Here is a 21,346-nt window from a genome sequence, read left to right on the forward strand (position 1 = left end):
AACAACACCCATTACCGGTTGCTCGGACATAATATTGTACCATTGAAAAACCGCTCCGATTCCGACTGGTGGCACTGCTGTTGATACAATGTTTAAGCACGGCTGGGAAAGCAATCGCAGAGTGGTACGACCGCACAGGTCAACCACAGGTGGTGTGGGCACTCTCCAGCACACTTCAACTCGCACTCCGCAGCGCTACCGACCTTAACTTTATGATTCCGTTGCCCTGTCTGCTGCTGCTGCTGCTGCTCGAAGCATCCCTAGTTGGCAGGTTGGGTGCAGAAAATGAAAGTGCAAGACAAAATGGGCGAAATGTCATTTCCCATATGCCATCGGACGTCTCCGGTAGAGCGCGAGTGAGTGAGAAAGATAAAGAAAGAAAGAAAGAGAGACCGAAGGATGGCGACGGCAAGAGGAGGGCTACACGGAATTAGTTTATATCTAATTGTGATGCAAATGCGCACCGAACGACCTTAAGGGTTTTGCAGGCGACAGCAGGCAGCGCAGAGTCAGCGCGCATTTCGCGATGGACTCCCACCCTTGACCCAGCCCCGCCCCTTTGGGTCGCGTCCATCCGTCCACAGCACAACAAAGTGGCTGAAACGTTCCAACAACCGACTCGGGGGGGGGGGGCGGGTAAAATCGTTGTACAAACACTCACGCTGCTGGATGCTGCTTGCTTGTCTGGCGCTGTTGCTGTTTGCGTCTTGTTCCTCCCAGACTCCAGAATGGACCGTTCATGGTTCAACACGTGTGTGTGTGCACTCGGGTTCGCCTTACCAGAGCGACTATTTTATGCAAATATTTGTCCGGCTTCCGGACACGCAATCGAAATCGCAATCGCATTGTACGGGAAATGGTGGTCAGCTAGTTTGCCAGCGAGTGTTGAGCCAGTCGAAGGAGCCTGCCAGTGCCACAATTGCTGTTATTACGCTGTTGGCGCTGTGGGAAGGGGGAGGGCGGCCGGTTGCTGCCCCGCATTTGGCCGAAAACGTTACGCAAATCGAATTATTATCATTATCTGATAAAGCGTTTTGCTATTGACACATACAAAGCCTACAAAGCGTGACACGAAGCGCACCGTAGCAGCGTTCACCGTGCTGATCCGCCGAGGGCGGTAGCGGCGATAGTGGCGCGGCGGAAATGCATAATTTTTAACCGTGGAAAGTGCCGGCCAACTGCCACGGCCGCTGCCGTGTGGAGTTGCGGTTGTTGCCGATTGTGTCCATCAATTTGCGCAAAATATAGTTATCCGCAACACACTCATTACTATTTTGTCGTGTTTCTTTTGCCGCCGAACGGGTCAGTGATGTGTGCGAGCCAGTGCGAGTGTGTGGGTTAAAGTGGGTTAGAGAGTGGCGAGACAGAAAATCAAAGTTTGTACACTTTTTCAAAATAGTGTTACAATTTACATGAGATTTAGCTAAATTCATGTTGCACGAGTAACATGTTTTAAACACTTTTTTCAATTGCCAATGTTCGTTCCCGATTGTAGCACATCACTACTATTGTCCCGATTGTAGCACATCACTACTTTCGCGGATCGCTACAAATTGTTCGACAGGTCATCGATCGTTTCGTCATCACGCACACCATTAAAAAAAATGCATTATAAATAAAGCGGCAAAAGTCAAATTCTCTCTCTTGTCATTTCAAATCCTCGGCAAGCAACACGCTTCGCTCATCTCACCAGCAACTCCTTGGCACACACAAGTGGCACAGAACTCCAAGCAAACCACCCAGCTTGGTACCACGAAAAAGCACACCATCGGCTCTTTTCAGAGCCACCGATTCTTTATTAAGAACATCTTCAAAAAAAAAAAAAAAAAAATACAAAACACAACGTAGGGTTCCGTACCAAACATTTTGGTGCCGACAAACCAGGATTAGATATCCTAAAGAATTGTGTGCGTTCTGTGGCCACCGTGTGTGTTCCAAGTGTAAAGTTGTACACCGGTTTGTTTCATTCGCGGTCGTTTAAGTTTATTCGCGGCACGTAGCGTTTCACAAACGGCACATAGTGTGTATGTGTGCGTTCGCGAATAATTGTGTACCATCCAGGGTACAAAACGCGTACCACAAAGTGTGTGTTCTGTGCGCGTCATTCTCAAACTCATTCGCGGCGCGTAGCGCTTCTCAAAGCGACACATAGTGTGTATGTGTGCGCTCGCGAATAATTGTGTACCACTCAGTGTACAAAACGCGTACCACAAAGCGTGTGTTCTGTGCGCGTCATTCTCAAACTCATTCGCGGTACGTAGCGCTTCACAAGCGACACACAGTGTGTGTGTGTGCTCGCGAATAATCGTGTACCACTCAGTGTACAAAAGGCGCTTCACAATTCGTGTGATCCATGCGCATTATCCTTGGTGCGCTATCTCGCGGCGCATATTCTTCGCAAGACAATCAATAATTGTCTGTGCATTTCGCAAAATTTTGTGTACCTCCTCCGAGTACAAAGGGTGCCTCACAACCTGGGTGTTCAAGGCACATTGTTTAGTGCATGCCATTTGCATCGCATACAATTATACGAAACTTCGCATCAAAGCCTGTGTTTTCAACAATTCTTACTAACCGTGCAGTGCGCGTTGTACTAACAAAGTAAAGTGATTTTTTTCTCTCAAGCAACCGTGTTTGCTCAGTGAACATTAAAAATGACAAAAGCAGACAAGCTTAAGTCACGGCAAGCCAAACGGCAAAGCCTCATTGTGTCTATGCAGCGGCTTGCGCAGTTTGCAAAAGACTATACTCCTCAACAACAACAGCAAATACCCGACCGACTTGATCGGTTGTCGAAAATTTGGGAATGTTTCCAAATGGTGCAGGAAGACTGCGAGGAATGGGACGATTCCGAGAATGCTACCAGCGAAAACGAAGCGTTATTGTCACAAGCAGAGGAGCTTTACTTCGAAACAAAGGCCGCGTTAACAAGGTACATTCCGGAAACAGCAGATCAGGTAAAAGAAGAGGTTACCCGCCCAGCAAACGTAAGTGTTAAACTACCTATCATTTCATTACCTGAATTTTGTGGTGAGCTCACAGAGTGGCTATCCTTTTATGACACCTTTGTTTCACTTGTTCATAATTCTGAAGAAATTTCCAACATCCAAAAATTTCATTACTTGCGTGCGTCCCTCAAAGGGGAAGCTGCCGGAATAATACAACCAATTCCTATTACAGCAGAAAACTATCAGGTGGCTTGGAAAGCTCTTTTGAATCGATATTCCAATAAAGTACATCTTCGTAAAATGCACACACGTGCATTGTTCGAGCTTCCAAAGCTAACCAATAGTCACGCCCCAGACTTGCGACAATTGGCTAACCAATTTCAGCTACACATCGATATTTTAAAACAATTAGAGGAGAGCATTCCTGACAACAGCACAATTTTTGTGGAACTTCTTGCTACCAAATTGGATAAAGCAACATTACAAGCATGGGAAGAACACAATTCCCAAGACATCCAGCCAACTCATCCAAATATGACAAACTTCTTGTTGAAAAGAGCTCAAACAATTGAAGCATTAGCGTTGCAGACAGGCAACCGCCCAACCACATCTCATTCGAAAATGGGTATACCTAACCATAAATTTTCCAAGAAAATGAGCACTAACACAATTAGTGTGAAACAGGACAACACACACACTTGTCCTGCATGCAAAAAAGATGGTCACACGTTGCATCAGTGTCAATCCTTTATCGCTATGCCATGTAAGGCGCGTCAAGAGTTTGTATCACGAAACAAACTTTGTATCAATTGCTTGAGAAGTGGACATTTCTTTCAACAATGCCCTTCTAAGTACTCTTGCCGAATTTGTAAAAGGAAACATCATTCTATTTTACACTATGAAACGCAAACAAATAATAACCCTGAATCAGAAAGCACCACATCTGAATCAAATATCATGGCAACTTTGCATACAATTAGTTCTGAGCACAGTCCCCAAAACGTGCTTCTCGCAACTGTACTACTACAAGTGGTCGACAAATATGGCCAAAAACATTTTGCACGAGCCTTATTGGACAATGGTTCACAGCCAAACGCAATTAGTGAAAGATTGTGTCAGCAGTTACATTTAACTCGAAAAAATGTTAACGTTTCCATTGTCGGAGTTGATGGTACAAAAACAAGCGCAAGGTATCAAATACAAGCGGAAGTACAATCGCGAATAAATAATTTCGCAACAACAATGAACTTTCTAGTTTTGAAAAAGGTTGCTAGTGACACACCAATTACACCAGTACCAGCTCATTTTTGGAATGTACCTGCTTCATATCAACTTGCTGATCCTCACTTCAGCACACCAGGGCGCATTGACATGATCATTGGGGCAGGACATTTTTATTCATTGCTAGGTCCAGGAAGACAAAAATTACCAAACAACAACCAACTTGTTGAAACTGTGTTTGGATGGATTATGACCGGCAATATTCCATCCAAAAATCAAAACGAAGTTACATGTCACGTAGTAACCATGCATCCCACCATTGAAGAACAAATAGAACGATTTTGGAAGATAGACGAACTTCACAATTCAAGTTATAGTCTCAACGAAAGAGAATGCGAAAACCATTTCAAAGATACAGTCTCCCGCGACCACAATGGTCGATATATAGTTGAAATGCCAAAACATCCTGATATCAATCAAATGCTTGGTGATTCTAAAAACACAGCTATGCGCAGATTTCAACTACTTGAAAAACGATTAGAAAGCGATACGCATCTCAAGGCTCAATATCACAAGTTTATACATGAATATATAACGTTGGGGCACATGACTCTAGTCCCAAGAGAACGGGAAGATTGTTCAGGAGCATTTTATCTTCCCCACCATCCTGTGCTGAAGGATTCTAGCTCTACCACCAAGGTCAGAGTTGTGTTTGACGGCTCTGCCAAAACCAGTACCGGTAAATCACTGAACGATGCCTTACTAGTTGGGCCGGTGGTACAGGAAGAATTATTGACATTAATTATCAGATTTCGAAAATATGAAATAGCACTCATAGCTGACATCGAAAAGATGTATCGGCAGGTTACTATGAATCCAACTGATCGACACCTACAGAGAATTTTGTGGAGATTTGACAACTCTCAGCCCATTAGAACTTATGAGTTAGGAACCGTAACCTACGGCCTAGCTCCTTCAGCCTTCTTAGCAACGCGTACTCTAATTCAACTTGCCAATGACGAAGGTGATACGTATCTCAAAGCTCGTTCCGTGATTAAAGAAAACGTATACGTAGATGATTTGCTAGCAGGAGCAAATAACATCCCAGAAACAATTGAACTACGCAATCAGCTGAATGCTTTGCTACAGAAGGGTGGCTTTCTCCTTCGCAAATGGTGTTCCAACGCTCCAGCAGTATTAGCTGACCTACCACCTGAACTTATTGCCACCCATTCTTCCGTCAATTTTGATCCAGATGAAAGTATCAAAACCTTGGGCATATGCTGGGAGCCTATGTCAGACAAATTTCGTATCAACATAAACATTAATATAATCAAGAGCCCTTATACCAAACGAAAGGTTCTATCAACCATAGCACAACTATATGATCCACTTGGATTGATTACCCCTATAACTATACGAGCTAAAATACTAATGCAACAATTGTGGCTATTGAACTTGGATTGGGATTCAACAATTTCCTCATCATTACAAAATTCATGGGCAGAATTTCTCGAGCAAATCCCTACACTTACTAACTTTCGAATTGACCGTTTTGCTTTTCAACCACACTATGAACAAATTGAAATCCATTGTTTTTCTGACGCTTCTGAAAGTGCTTACGGTGCGTGTGTGTATGTACGCACAGAAGACAAACACGGTTCCGCACGCGTAAATTTACTAACATCAAAATCGCGAGTTGCTCCATTGAAACCTTTAATCATTCCACGATTGGAATTATCTGCTGCATTACTTGGAGCTAGACTATTCAAAAAGGTACAACATGCATTAGATATTCCACTTGACACATGCTATTTCTGGTCGGACTCTACTGTTACTCTTGGTTGGCTAAAAGCTACTCCTAGAACATGGAAAACTTTCGTAGCTAATCGAGTATCTGAAATACAAGAACTAACTCATGGCTTCCAATGGCAACATGTTTCTGGCAAGGAAAACCCAGCTGATATGATATCTAGAGGAGTGGCGGTGAATGAATTCCTCAGTAGTGATCTATGGCGGCATGGTCCCTCCTGGCTTCGTGAACCCAAAGACTCTTGGCCCTTGCAAACCCCGGATAACAACATCACCGTAGAGGACGAACGAAAGGTATCTGTCCTAACAACTTAAGTGACTGAAATAAATCCAATATTTCAACGTTTTTCTACACTACAACCATTACTTCGTATTATTGGTTTCTGTTTGCGATTCATCAACAACACTCGCAAATCAAATAAAAGAATATCGCTAAATGTTCTACTGGTAAAGGAGATACAACATGCTAAACGAGCCCTATGCAAAATGGTACAAGCTACTGAATTTTCTGTTGAACTACAAGCCTTAAAAAGAAATGAAGGGTTAGCTAAGGTTTCTTCTATTCGACTTCTTAATCCATTTATTGGCAAAGATGGATTAATACGCGTTGGTGGCCGGTTGCGCCATTCTGATCTGAGCCACGATGCTAAGCATCCCATCCTCATGCCAGCTTTCCATCCTTTCACTCGCCTTCTAATCATGGAACATCATCTGAAAACAATGCACGGCGGAGTGAGCATGACATTATCATCTATTCGTGAAGAAATATGGCCATTGAACGGCATGAGAGCCGTTAGAAGTGTAACTCGAACTTGTTTTAATTGTGTAAGAGCTAATCCCACCCCAATAATCCAACCTATTGGTCAATTACCAATATCATGTGTAACAATAAATGAAGTTTTCTCCTGCGTTGGTGTGGATTATTGTGGTCCACTTTATTTGCGTCCATCTCATCGCAAGGCTGCATCTCCAAAGGCATATGTATGCGTATTTGTTTGTATGAGCACCAAGGCTGTACATTTAGAACTCGCGGGTGACTTGAGTACCACCACTTTTTTGATGGCCTTGGATCGATTCGTATCACGACGAGGAAAACCGAAAAACATATACTCAGATAATGGTACCAATTTTATTGGTGCAAAGAATGCATTACATGAAATTTATCAATTCCTTCATAAAGATAATAATAAAATAACTAATCACTTGTCTAACGAAAACATTCAGTGGCATCTAATACCACCACGCGCTCCTAATTTCGGTGGACTTTGGGAAGCCGCAGTTAAGGTAGCAAAAACTCATCTAGTTCGGCAGCTTGGCACAGCTCAACTTTCATACGAATCCATGTGTACTCTATTAACAAAAATTGAAGGATGTATGAATTCAAGACCACTATTACCACTTTCACAAGATCCAAATGATTTATCACCTTTAACACCAGCACACTTTTTATTACTCAGAGATCCCCAGGCATTGCCTGAATCCGATTTACAGCATATACCAACTAACCGACTATCCCACTATCAATTGATACAGAAGTTATCTCAAAACTTTTGGCTTAGATGGACCAAGGAGTATTTAACATCATTGCATAATCAACGTAACATCAGCCGTAAACAACATAAACTTTCCATAGGCGACTTGGTAATCATGAAAGACGATCAACTACCTCCATTGAAGTGGCCTTTGGCACGCATTGTATCATTGCATTTAGGACCTGATGCTGTGGCACGAGTAGCTACCCTTCGGACCGCTTCTGGAATCATGAAAAGACCAGTCTCCAAGATATGTGCCTTAGAGTGCCACAACGAGGACTAAGTTTTGGGAATTATTCCCAAAAGGTGGCCGGTATGTTCGTTCCCGATTGTAGCACATCACTACTATTGTCCCGATTGTAGCACATCACTACTTTCGCGGATCGCTACAAATTGTTCGACAGGTCATCGATCGTTTCGTCATCACGCACACCATTAAAAAAATGCATTATAAATAAAGCGGCAAAAGTCAAATTCTCTCTCTTGTCATTTCAAATCCTCGGCAAGCAACACGCTTCGCTCATCTCACCAGCAACTCCTTGGCACACACAAGTGGCACAGAACTCCAAGCAAACCACCCAGCTTGGTACCACGAAAAAGCACACCATCGGCTCTTTTCAGAGCCACCGATTCTTTATTAAGAACATCTTCAAAAAAAAAAAAAAATACAAACCACAACGTAGGGTTCCGTACCAAACAGCCAATTTATTAAAACCGTTGGAAAGATTTTCTATTTGCATTACTTTTTTCTTATGGGATATAAAATGTTAAAATAGAAGGTAAAATGTTTAATTGTAGGGTACTCGAGAAACGTTTGCTTATAGAAATTGCAATTTCTTACCTATAATGTCATAAACGTATTTAGACGCTTAATGTAAAGTTTTTTTTTTTTTGGTGGCACAATGGCCAAAGGAGTACATTCTGAACTAATTACAGTGGAGCGCCGTTTATCTGGGCTTCTCGGGACTTGACCTCGACCGGATAAGCGAATAACACGGATATTGAGTCAAATGATATATTTTATCATCAATTTCTGATTAGTTCTTTAAAAAATTCCTATTTTTTGATGAAAATAACCCAGTTTTTATTAACTTCATGTTTTCCCATAAGAATATTTGAAATTTGCCATGAATTATAGTGTTTATTGTTATGATAATGTGCTCTTATAACCGCTTTTTTAAATACCCTCCTAATAACGCAATGTCACCTTTGTATTGAACTGTCATTTCTCAACAGCACGGATAAACGGAAAGCCGGATAAAAGGTACCCGGATAAACGGCGCTCCACTGTAATTGACCTTCGATTGCCTTAACAACCAATTAAATCCGTGCACATTTTAGTTGAAATTTGAGCCAACTATCGAACAACTATCAAAAATGTGTTCAACTATTGAGCTGCGACTAGAACTCGAACATCCAATGCTGTTAAATATCGCATAATTTTGCTTCTTGACGGTTCATCCTAGCCTTGAACCCACGACGGGCAAGTTATTGAGTCGCTCGAGTATACGGCTGTACCACGGGACATGTCCCATTGCTGGAAAAAAGCATTAAATAAATGGGTTTATAAAAATGGACTAAAATTTGTTAAATTTACAGCTAAAGTAAATCGATTCTTACCAACTATTTAAGTAATTTAAATAATTATGATAAAAATTCTTACCAAAAAATGTTCTCATTTTGCTGCAGACAATTCATCTGTCGAATAGTGAAAAAATGCCCCCAAACCCAAAAGCTCGGAACATCACATGACTCCGTAATGACGTAATCCAAGAACCGCGCAACTTGAAGATGGTGCAGCCTCACAATTGTTCACAAACATTCGCTATTGAACTGGCAATTAGGCATGCAAAATATATCCCAAATGATGAATGCTACAATGAAACAGACTGAAAATTTCAGCCATTTTAATTCTAATGCAGAAAGTGTGCCATTTCAGCAAAATAACGAGCGGCAATAATGTGTGGAACGGTCTTGCAAGACAAAACTCCCTTCCAACAGTGCAAGTGATAGTAATTAGTCCCCGGTGTCATTGGCTTCCCGTACCGAGATGCCCGGTTTCCCCCTCTCCCCTCTTCCCCCTTTGGTGCTTCCGGTCCGGTCAGCGAGGGGTTCAATTTGAAGCTTTATGTCGTACTCGACCCTGCCGAACATGAGCCATCGGCACACATATGCAAAGAGTGTGTGTGTGTGAGTGTGTGAGAGCGATAGAGAGCGAAGAGAAAGAGGAAGAGACCATTCCTTGATGGGAAATTATTATCACAGGTGTACTGGTAGAAGACCCTCAGGGTCCCCTTCTTTCCCGGGCAGGGTTTTTCTTGCACCGAAACACAATAGCTACAGCTCCGCCCGTTTGTATTGAGCAATGGGTGGGAAAGGTGGGAAAAGTGTTCTTCTCCCACCACATCCACATGTGCTTTCCGGTAAGGGCACTAGAGGGGAGGAAGGTGGTAACGGGCAGCCACAAGGGTGGAAGGTAGGAGCAGGGATATAAATTGCAATTAGTGTAGATGTCTGATTGCGCGTACCACTAATGCGATTAGGTGCACGACAGTAACGATCGACATGCATATCAGGTATCATCTAGCGCAACCCGCAGTTTCAACAGCAGCAGCAGGCCATGGGGTTCCCTTTTTGCCATTAGCATGTGTGCACATTCGTGGAGGGGAAAGAGGGGGGGGGGGGAGGGGGTGTCATGGGTAAAGAGATATCACGCTCATCCGGTGTGTCAGTGGTGTGTGTGTGTGTGGCTGTGCTTGGAAGTGAGTTGAAAACTTTAAGACGCTAGACTGCTTGGATGGTTTTGAAGCTTTTAAAGCTCACGTTTGAAGAGTATTGGGTCGCAATCGATTCAAAGGAGTTGCGATCGATGCGGAGAGAGACAAAGAATGGGAGAATAATATTGTTTTATGGTTGGTAAAATTGCTACATTTCAGGTATAAGAAATTTAAACAAAAAAGTTTCTTTCAGACACACACTAAAAAGGAAGGTTAGGGCATACATTGTCTAGAGTTTTAGCAAGCGACTGAGCAGCAGCAACCGTATGGCGGAAATGGTGAAGAAAGTAAACAAGCGAACGAGAACAACGGCGGAATGCCAAAGGAACGTGCCAACGACAATCGCCAACCGGTGGATGTAATGGAAAATTACACACCGACACACACACACACACACACACACACACACACACACACACACACACACACACACACACACACACACACACACACACACACACACACACACACACACACACACACACACACACACACACACACACACACACACACACACACACACACACACACACACACCGGAAAGCCAACCACACATGCACAAGTAATCGACGTGCGTGTACATGTGAACGTTAAATAAATATTGTACGGAAATAAATTACAAGTACACAAGCACCGTGCACAATTTTGTGAACGTGTGTGTGTATGTGTGTGCTCCGTTGTCCCTGCAGTCACATAAAATAAGCAGCACAATGGAGAGTGTGTGTGTATGTAGGTTTTGGGAAAGTGGGAAGTGGCTGGAAGTTACACCGTAATCACTCCGTTTGCTTCGAGAACTAGTCTCGAGCAGCAACAGACACAATAGAAGAGAGAAAGAGAGGGAGAGGAAAATATAACGAGAGCGAGATAGAGCTACAATACGCGAGACAGCAAGAAAGCAACCTTAGGAACGGACAATGCCAAACCAGTCCACCAGCGTCTTTGCCATCGTGGGGTAAGACGCTACGTTACGCTTAACATGGGTACAAATGGAGCGGATTTGCAGGAAAAAAAGGATGTGGGAAAAAGGATTCCCGTTTTTCTTTACCGGTGGGTTTCCGGATTTACCCTCCCTTATCTCTCCTCTTCCCCCTTGCCACCCCTTTTTCGCTGCACTCTCTGCACTCGGAGTTTCATTTTTAATGCCGACACAAGTGTTTGTTGAGTTATTTTTGCACCAACCCTCCGGGCATCCGATTTTCTTGTTCTTCGTCTTCTTTTTTTGCTCCCATTTGCTACGCCACTTTTTTGTTGCATTCTTTCAAGTCGTTCAAGCGGCTGAAGCTATATGGAAGGGCTGGTAAGACGCACCTTTTCAAGAGGTGTTTGTGTGTGTGTGTGTGTGTTTCGCTGTATATTAAACGGGAAACTCGAGGCTGACTTTTCATAATTCTTCCCCTCCTGCCCAGCGACGATAAAGCCGAGGTACTGTCGTTCTCACCTGTGCGATTTGGTGCTTGTAAAAGGCACGAGGAAGGGACATAATCGCCTATAGTGTGATGTGCACGTCAGCTACTGTGAGATGAGTGCACGTTTTATGATCGTGTTAGAATTGGTATTAGATTAAAGGGGCAGTATTGCGTTTGGGGTATGAAAAACCACTTGTTTCGGACGTTTCTCAAGCGGTGAGGGTTCTTTGTTTGGGATGTATTCATATGCCTTTTTGTTACATTGTTCTATTTTGTATAGATGTACTCTAAAACATTGTAGAGTTGGATTTAAGAGCAATCAGTTGCTCTTTATCGATATAGAAGTACGTTGTTATTAGATTTTAATAAAAAAGCTTAAAAATTAAAAAAAAAAGCTTTTTAGTTTGACTATAACGCGTGAGTACAGAACTAAAACCCACATTACAGTCGATTCTAAAGGGCTTTTATTAAAACTCCCTTAAAATGGTGCAGTTTTAAGAAAGTTTAAACCTCTCTTTCAGGGGATACAGCCTCCAAAGCTCGATTTTTGAACTAGAATATGTCATTTGGAGTCACTATCCATGCCAATTAGTATCTTCTTGAGAGTGAAATAAACCATTTGCGAGTGGTATTATTACTTATAAACTCAAATCATAATGGGAGTTCGACTACTAATCAACTCACAGTGAATTAAGTCATTTGCGAATTAAAACTCTGGGCGCAGAATGGATCGATTTCACTCTCCTTCTCTGTAATTGGTATCACCAACTCTTTGCCGAACGTATTATAGCGGGAAGAAAGAGAGAGAACATAGTGCGGAAACGACATCGCTTCTGAGGATCAGCAGAGAGTAACCGATTGTATGGTGCGGAACTCTGCGTTGTATAAATTTAATTTATATTGTTCTTAGTCAAAAGAATCGGTGTAGTGATGGGAAAATTTAGTCGAAATCGATTCCGGCTAGCTCTGAATTTTTCTGGAATCGATTCCGGATAGTAGGTCCGGAATCAGTTTCCGGAATCGGCTCCGGAATTGGCTTCGGAATTGGTTTCGAAATCGGCTCCGGAATCGGAACCGGCTCCGGAATCGGAATCGGCTCTGGAATCGGATTTGGCTCTGGAATCAGAATCAGCTCCGGAATCGGTTTCGGAATTGGCTCCGGAACCAAATCAGCTCCGACATCGGAATTGACTCCGAAATCATAATTGGCTTCGAAACGGAGTCGGTTTCGGCATCTTCATAGCAATAGGCGTTTGAATTCAATGATACTACGTGTTGATAGCGGCAAAGAATCAAAATTTACTTGTAAATGATCTATTCACATGGAGATTCCCGGACTTATTTTGCTTTCCACACTTCTTATTTCAAATCAAAAACTAAGTCTCATTTCGGAGCTAGCTCCATTTCTGGAATCAAGCCTGATTCCGTTACCGGGGCAAATTGCGATCCCCATATCGATTTCGATTACGGATACGATCCTGATTCCGGAGCCGATTCCGATCCTGGAATCGATTTAAGAGCCGATGCCGGAATCGATTCCGGAGTTGACTTCGGAATCGGCTCCGGATTCAACTCCGGAATCGGATCCGGATTCAACTCCGGAATCGGCTCCGGATTCAACTCCAGAATCGGCTCCGGAAACATCTCCGGAATCGGCTCCGAATTGAACTCCGGAATCGGCTCCGGAATCGATATCGGAATCGGAATCGATTTCAGCATCGGAATTGGCTCCGCAATCGATTCCGAACATGGAATCGGAATCGGGTAGGTCCGATTCCGAGCTCCCACCACTAAATCGGAGGTTCTGAAAAGAGCCAATGGGGTGTTTTTTTTTACCAAGCTGGGTATTGATGCATGGATCTTTGTGACCACACCATATGACTTTGAGCATCGAAGCCAAAGATGCAGAAGAGACAGCAATTTCGTGTGGTTGCTTTAGTTATACGCGATGGTAGAGGTAGACGCGAATGGAGGTGCACAACTAGAAAACGAGATTTATCAAATTGTTACTGAGGTGTGGGATAGCGAATCGATGCCTAGAAATACGGTGTTGAATATCGCCTGTAAAATATTATCCCTGATAGATAGTCTCAAACTATCAAAGAGGATTACGAAGCAGAAAATCAACTACTGATCAGATCTTCACCATGCGGCAGATCTTGAAGAAGATGGCTGAATACAGACACGACACATACCATCTATTCATTGACTTCAAAGCTGCATATGATAGCATAGCCAGAGTAAAACTATACGACGCTACGATAACGCTAGTTAGAATGATTAAGACCAACGTCACTTCCCAAGTGAGGGTGGATGAAAAAGGGTCTGCGCTAGGGCGACGGGCTTGTCTGTCTCCTATTCAACCTGACGATAGAGAGGGCCATCCGTGATTCGAGGGCGGAGACTACGGGAACCATCTTCTATAAGTCAATTCAGATCTCGGCATACGCTGATGATGTAGACATCATTGGTCTGCGGCATTGGTATATGCAGCAGAATCCTACCAAGGGAGGCGTGGTAGGCCCGAATTGAGATGGCAAGATGGCTTGGAGGCGTTCGGAATTGCGGCCAGGATAGCGGATTGGCAGACGAAGGTGCGATCCCGTGAGCGGTTTCGGACACTCCTGAGAGAGGCCAAGATCGCAAAGCGGTTGTAGTGCCGCATATCATACGTCAAACGTCATTGGGACTGGTGGAAGATTCTTTATGCTTCGATGTTTTACAGACTCTCTGAGGAACTGTCCACAACTATAGAGTTCTGTTCACAACTTTTTTGGGCATGTAAGGCCTGTGTAAAGTTTCACAGGGATCCACGTTCGGCTGTGCTGAGGTCGTCTACCCCTTACACCTACACCACTGTCGACTTATCGTCCAGCATAGCCGACCTTAAAGCAAACCTCCGTAGTGAGCTGCCACAACAAATCACCGCTGTTATTAAATTGCTTCAACTTCTGGAAGTGCTGAAGAACGAGATGCGTTCCTGTTTGCTTTCATCACATCATAAGAGAGCATCTTGTACACTCTTAAAAAGTAAGTTATAGATTTAACAAACTAAACAACTCATCAACTCTGAAGTAGCCTACGCTACTTAGTGGTTAATTTATTCCTAACCATACCATATGCGGCACGTTACGATGGAGACGCATGGTAGTTCAAGGAAATATGTTCTAAAACCGTGGAACCAAACCATCCATTAGACTCGTCTCGATGACTTACGTAATACTAATTCACTTACTCACGAATTAGGCTACAAAGTTACTAGAAAATAGAGTTCTAAAAAGGCACCATACTCTAATCCCATCCAACACTATCCACCAACTGTCGTTTTCATTACCACGAAGCACGTCATGCAAAAAAAAACCCGGCAAATCGCACACGATGATAAGGGATTTGTGTGTCCGAGTGTTGCAAGCGAACCATCGTCCCCGTTGGGGTTTGTCAATTCTGTGACATTTGGACTCGTTTGCTTGTTTTTTGTCTTTTTCTTGTGCTATTGTGCTTTGTTGCACCGTTTGCGGACTGCGATCGTCCGTGCTTTGCATCTCAACACTCGAGACCGTAAGCCGTACAGGTATCGTTTCTAAGTATCGCTCGTTTCTTACTAACGCCATCATCCCGTGTGGTGCTCATGTCGGCACCATACGTTGCGTTGCGAAGGCTGGTGCTATCGGATTCAGCGAAAGATAGTGACAAAAGAGGGAGAACAACAAAAAAAAAAAAGCGTTGGACGAATAGGAATGAGTCCTCGGGCAATCTGTGACACTACGGGGTAGAGACAGATCCGGGAATTACGTACCAACCCGGAACTAGGGCAGGATGGTTTCGGCAGCAGCAGCAGCACCGTCAGGATGGTACGCTCCCGGCAGATTGTCATTGCTCAACCTCTACCCTCCCCACCTTACAAAATCATGTGTCGATGAGTGTGTGTGTGTGTGTAAGTTCAAAATTTCAAATCCTGTCTTTCCGGCAGACACTTCCGTTGGAATCCACTGAAGCACGGCAGCACGCCCGCAAGCGTGTCTCTCCCAGGATTACGGCATACGCGACATCTTCCGTTTGTTTAGGGTTAAGCACTTCACGTACGGGCTTTGTGTTGTGGGGTTTGTTTTTTTTTCTTCCTTTCTTCTCTTTGTGCGTCTGTGTGTGTGAGTGCATTGTAACGTTTTTGCCAGTTCCGACTGCCGTCTGATCTCCGACGCTACGGTCAGTGAAGAAGTTCCAGCTCCTGTACGCACACGCATACGCAAGGGGTAATAGAACAAAAAGCGGTGTGTGTTTGTGAGTGTGTTAGTGGCATAAGATGCTGTTCCTTCACTGCGGGAGATGTTTGCCATGCCGTAAAGGGGAAAGTTGTAGCGAGAGAGCGAGATTCAGTGAGAGAGAGAGAGAGCGCGCGCGAGTGCCTACTAAGGGGAAATTGTTATTGTGCTATGCGATGTTAATGGCTTCAGCCAAGGATACGCTGCGCATGAGCTTCAGACAGGCCAGTGTATAATCGCTCGTACCACGGACACATATGAGACGGATCAGCATTAGCGGGTATTGTTCGCCTGTACAAGGTTTAAATCAAAAGTTTAAAGCATAATGTGAATATTTTTGGAAAATCGTTGAATTCTTGGCAATCATTCCAATTCTTTTCTCATTTGCCCCAAAGATTAAATTGAATTATTTCTAGCGCTTTGATAAAGTATTGTAATCTGTTTTACACTTTTCTTTAATCGTCATACAAGTATCAAAAGCGCTGTCGTTTCTTTGTCATTCAATAGAAAACATCGCCAAACATCGCATCTCCCTCAAAATGTCGCTTACGCTCACGGCATCTTGCCATTCGCTCGCAAACGCTACCAGCGTAGTCGCAATACAGAGCGAGCACTCTCCCGAGAGCGAACGAAGAGAGAAAGAGAGAAAATGCGTCTACACCGTTCGGTGTGTGCGTTTTGTGTGTGTGGGGGGAAACCGGGCATCAGCCATCAGCGCTAGCAGTTAGTCCTGGTTTGTCTCTCCGCCATCGCGGAGGCTGCGTGGTGTAAAACTTTCCCTTCCAAGCCGTAGACGCTCTTTATTCCCTGTGCGAGCAAGACCTGCACGCAGGCACCCGTTTTTTTTTTTGTTACACAGACCTTCTTCGGTGGAGGAAAGCGGGGCAGTGCAAAAGTAGCTCCAGAGTGTTTCGAGTACTACGTGAAGGTGCGTGAAGCGAATTAGTGCCGTCGATTGAGCGTTGTTCGTCTCCTGGATTTGTGTGTCTGCATATCTGTGCGTGTGTGTGTGCTTGTGTAAGTGTCGGCATGTTTGTGTGTGCGAGCTTCGCAGTGCGTGTGCAATAATAAGTAAAGTATTGCAATGCAAATTCAGCTGCGAATCGGTGTAATGAATAGTTGACGCAAATTATACTCGACGACGGCACCGACATTGCAGACGGAAAGGTTGCTTTGATTGAACGTTTCTTAATGTCGCATCGCGCTTGGGGCAATTGCTGTGTGCGTGTGTGTGTGTGTTTGGTAGTGTGTAATGGTACGGCTAAAGCAATTCCAAAAAGCCGGCCGTATTTCCAGGCCAAATGTGCCAAATTCGTTCGCATCGTTTGCTTCCTTCGGTCCGAAAAGTAACGCCTGAAGGTAGGCTATTTCTGTGTCAGACTAGGCAGGAGCGAAAAAAAAAACGGGCAGCTTTATCCCGTGCCAGCTTTCCACCACCGCACCACAGTGTATGATGGGTGTGCGTCTCTGTGTGCGCGAGAGTGAAACAAGATGCTATTGGTCTCCCTCTTTTTCTGTAGCTATTTTCTCGCTCTCTATCATCCCTCCCTCCCCGTTTTTCTCTCTCTCTCTTGCTTTCTCTTAATCGCCTGCCCGTTCCCTACGGCACTTTGATGCTGGTGTTTGGTTTCAGTTTTGGTCCGTGAAACGAGGCGAAAGACCGTTCTCGCTCGGTGAAAAACTGTTGACGGTGGAGATCCCTGCTTCAAATGGGGGTGAAAAAAAGAAAGAGAGCGGCATAAAGGGGACACGGAGGGTATGGCTAAAGATGTGTCTCGAAAAATTGGTCGCTCTTGTGCGCGTGTCTATGTGTGTGTGTGTGACGTTCCGATAAGAGAAATGGGAACACATTTTCAACGCGTTTAAAGAGTTCGCTGCACGAGCTCGACGTCCCCAGCCCCTACATCCATTCGCTGCATGGGACCCAAAACCCCAAACGCTCGATTGTTCGGTTCGGTTCGGTCGTTCACTCGGTCGCTCTAGGTCCAAACTTGTTGGAGCGTCCATTGTTCTCTTCCCTTTGCTTGGTTGGTAGCTGATTTGGTTTTTTGTTGTCTCATTTATTGCCAGAAAGTATCGCCTCTTAAAGTGCGGTGCTTCTCTTCTTGTCGGTGTTTTCATGCTAGCCCCCATCCGGCCATCCGTCCACCCAAACAAACACTCTCCAAAAACCGCACACACACACACGCGCACACATTCACGTGCTGCACTAGTCACACCAAACGTAAAATGCAATGCTTTCGGCACGTACCGAAAGCGCCGCTTAAACCTACTCGGCCACCTTTTTGTATGTGTGCCTGTGACCCATCGCATTGTTTACCCATTGGTTTTTCCGTGCCGTTGTCACCGTTTTCTGTGTCACTGTTTGGTGTAGTCTTCTCCTTTTTTTCCACCCAAAAGTGTGTGTGTGTGTTTCTTGAGGAAGAAACTGTGTGTGGAAGCGAAACGGAATGAGCCGTGCTTGGAAGAAACTGCTAACCAGTGAACCCGAGTGGAAATGATTTTTCCTCGATCATCTAGTGGCCCGATGGCCAATGGCATGAAGCGGCCACCGTGGTGGCACACTCGAACGGGCGGGAGGTGGGAAGAGGCTGGCCATTATTTTGATAGGAAAGGATAATAAGAATAATGAAGTATCATCATCGCATCATTAATGTCAAACAACCTGACCATTTGAAGTGTGTGTGTGTGTGTGTGTGTGTGTGTGTGTGTGTGTGAACTTGTGCCCTATTGTGTGTGGGTGGAAGAGTGTCCCCAGAACGACGACGAGTGTTTGCACCAAACACAGCCTTAAGAACAATAGCTACCGAAGAGAGAGTGTGTGTGTGTGCTGAAAGCGAAAAAGGAGCCAAGAGCACACACTTAATTGATTTTATCTCGATATCATTGACCTCGGGACGGGCAGGACAGGGCGTTGTGTGTGTGTGTGTGTGTGTGATGAAAAAAGACACGAAAAACACACACCAAAAAAGACAACGACGAAAGCTCTGCCTGCTATGATCCAAACGGAGGCATCTACGCGACGTAGGAGCGCGCGATCAAGCTCCTAATCGATTTAATTACATACCAAACGGTGGATGGACGGTCCGCGGAACCGTGACACGGAACAGACGCTTGATTTATTTGCAACAAAAAATCATTGTTTGCTGTGCAACACTGCCAAAGCTGTGAGCTTCAATTCAAGCCCAGCTTGAGTAACGAACGGGCTGTGTATAAACCATCACAGTGTTTCGATTAAAACTCCATCCAGTTGCACAATCATTGGACGTCTTTTTGGTGCTCCTGTTGCCTCACACAATGACGTTAAATAAGCGTTTGCTCTCTCTCTTTCTCTCTTTAACTCTCTCTCTTTCTGCTGCGTATGTTTATTGACCGTCCCGGTTTCGATAAGCGAATCAAACACTAAGTCACCACCAGCAGGAGGGACACACTAAGACACAACCACTAAGCCACCGCCAGCGCCAGTTCAATGGACATTGTGGCATACCGAACGGAGCGTGGAAAAAAAAGCGAACAAAAATTAGAAAACCATTCGTCTGCGTGTGTAATGTTTTATTCAAAAGCTTGCCTTCACACGGGCACTAGCGCAGGGGTTGTGACATCGTGCGAGATCTTGCCCGAGCTCTGCGAGAGGATAGCAAGCAAGCAACTGAGCGGGGACGGTGACTTAAACGTTCCGTCGCAAGACACTAAAGGTTCAAGGATGAAATGGAAGGTATGTGTGTGTGTGTGAGTTTTTGTTTTCTCCCTGCAGACACACACACACACATACCAAAAGCACGGTGGGTTTAGCAGGAGAAGGTTCAGAAAATATCGTTTTCATCGTAGCTTTTACCCGCCTGCCAGTACGCTTCATTCACTCACGATGGAACAAATCGCTCGATGGTGGTGGACAGCTCAGAGAGACAGATAAAAAGAATATTCAATAATCCAAACGGGCAATGGAAAAGTCGTCAGTGGCTTTGCTGCATCGAACCGTTCGCAGTCGCGGCGAGTGCTTTCCTCTTCGAGCGAAGGGAGGAAAAGTGATCTAAATTGATGGCCACACTGTGTGTGTTTTGCGTAAGCTAGTTCGTGTACTGCTTGGCTGTTTAAGATAGTTAAAGTAAGGAGCAATGAAAGGAAAAAGAAGCAATTGCTACCACGAGTGCAAAAAAAAAAACATATGCAAAACTCGGTGCTGCTGTTACGTTCTTAAGAACCTGATTGTTCATTCACTCCGTGAGCGGAAAGAAATGGAAAACTTCGCCTTACCTCGAACGCAGTTTCATTCCCACGAAAAGTTAAGCTTTCCTCACATACACACACACACACTCGTTGAATTCAATTGCGAGTGGGCCGTTTTCTCCCACCTGTAAAGGTAAAATGCGTATTTCGGTAGCGCAAGTGGTTAAAGCAGTTGAGCAGTTAGACCCTGGTGGGTAAGTATTTTTAAACTCACTTGTACCAGCTGCCGTTTCCCCCTTCACCTGGTGCTGTCAGACCGGCCAGGTGGTATGATTCTCAGACCGTTCTTGCACCTCCGCGAACTCGTCAATTGGTTTTATGCTGATGAGTAACTTCCTTCCTTCCTGCTGCCGGGTGGTGTTCATTCGTTCGTTCGTTCGGCAGGTGGTTCACGTGGGCGAGTTCGATGTGTGATGAAACGCACTGCATCAAGAGCAGGGGCAAAAGTGGAAGCAAACCAGGGGAATATATAAAAATAAAATGTTCAAATGTTTCGCACAAAACCGCACGGGTGGAAAATTTTAATTGAAAAAGTTGTTGTCGGCCCCGTTTTGCGAACGCCCGGCAGCGTTATTTTCCCCGCCCCTGCACAGCAAGTACGCCGGATCGGAGGGGATGGGATGGGGCTGTCTGTAAAGAAATGTCTCAGGAATTTCACTGGAGGAGCAACGGAGGAAAGTCCACGGATAGCCGAAGCCTTCCAGTTCCCGGGCTCGGTTCGGCTCGGTCTATTAACTCGGATCAATGGCAGTAGGAATGTGTTTGTGCCGCCGCCAGCCGCGCCAGCTGCTGCGACATGCGGCTTCAGCGTCTGCCCTACCTTTGCCGTAATCGGTAATCACCGCGCGGTGCGTGGTGCACTGAGCGGAAGGGGTGAGCGGTACATTATGTTAAATAATAATATTTTCAAGTGCCCGCATAATAACCCTTGACGGTTGCTACTCGAGCGCCGGGTGCTTAGAGGCTTGGTGGAGTTGGATGGTTCGAGCCACTGCTTCTGGAGCTGCTGGGAGTTGAGAGGGGTTTTTGGGAAGGGATTTGGGGTGCGGCAAGTGGCACGCTACATTATATTACACCCGTCAATTTAGCTCAAGTGTAGTTGAACAAGCAGTCGGTGGAATGTGATGCGCGATGGGCGCGAACATACAAGCGCAAATGGAATTT

General features: G+C 44.8%; 1 protein-coding gene across 10 annotated transcripts in view; it reads left to right on the forward strand.

The window, feature by feature from the left end:
• The first annotated feature begins 16,699 nt into the window (after nucleotides 1–16,699).
• The window catches only part of LOC120908804 (cyclic nucleotide-gated cation channel alpha-3), a 108,243-nt gene continuing 103,596 nt past the window's right edge, over nucleotides 16,700–21,346 (forward strand). For 7 of the 10 annotated variants that reach the window (XM_040320176.1, XM_040320183.1, XM_040320181.1 and 4 more), the window contains exon 1: nucleotides 16,700–16,972. The gene's annotated coding sequence lies outside the window, so the exon portion shown is untranslated. The other 3 variants (XM_040320177.1, XM_040320180.1, XM_040320179.1) reach the window with 3 other exon arrangements.

The sequence above is a fragment of the Anopheles arabiensis genome, chromosome 2 (genome assembly GCF_016920715.1).
Source record: "Anopheles arabiensis isolate DONGOLA chromosome 2, AaraD3, whole genome shotgun sequence".
NCBI lineage: Eukaryota > Metazoa > Arthropoda > Insecta > Diptera > Culicidae > Anopheles > Anopheles arabiensis.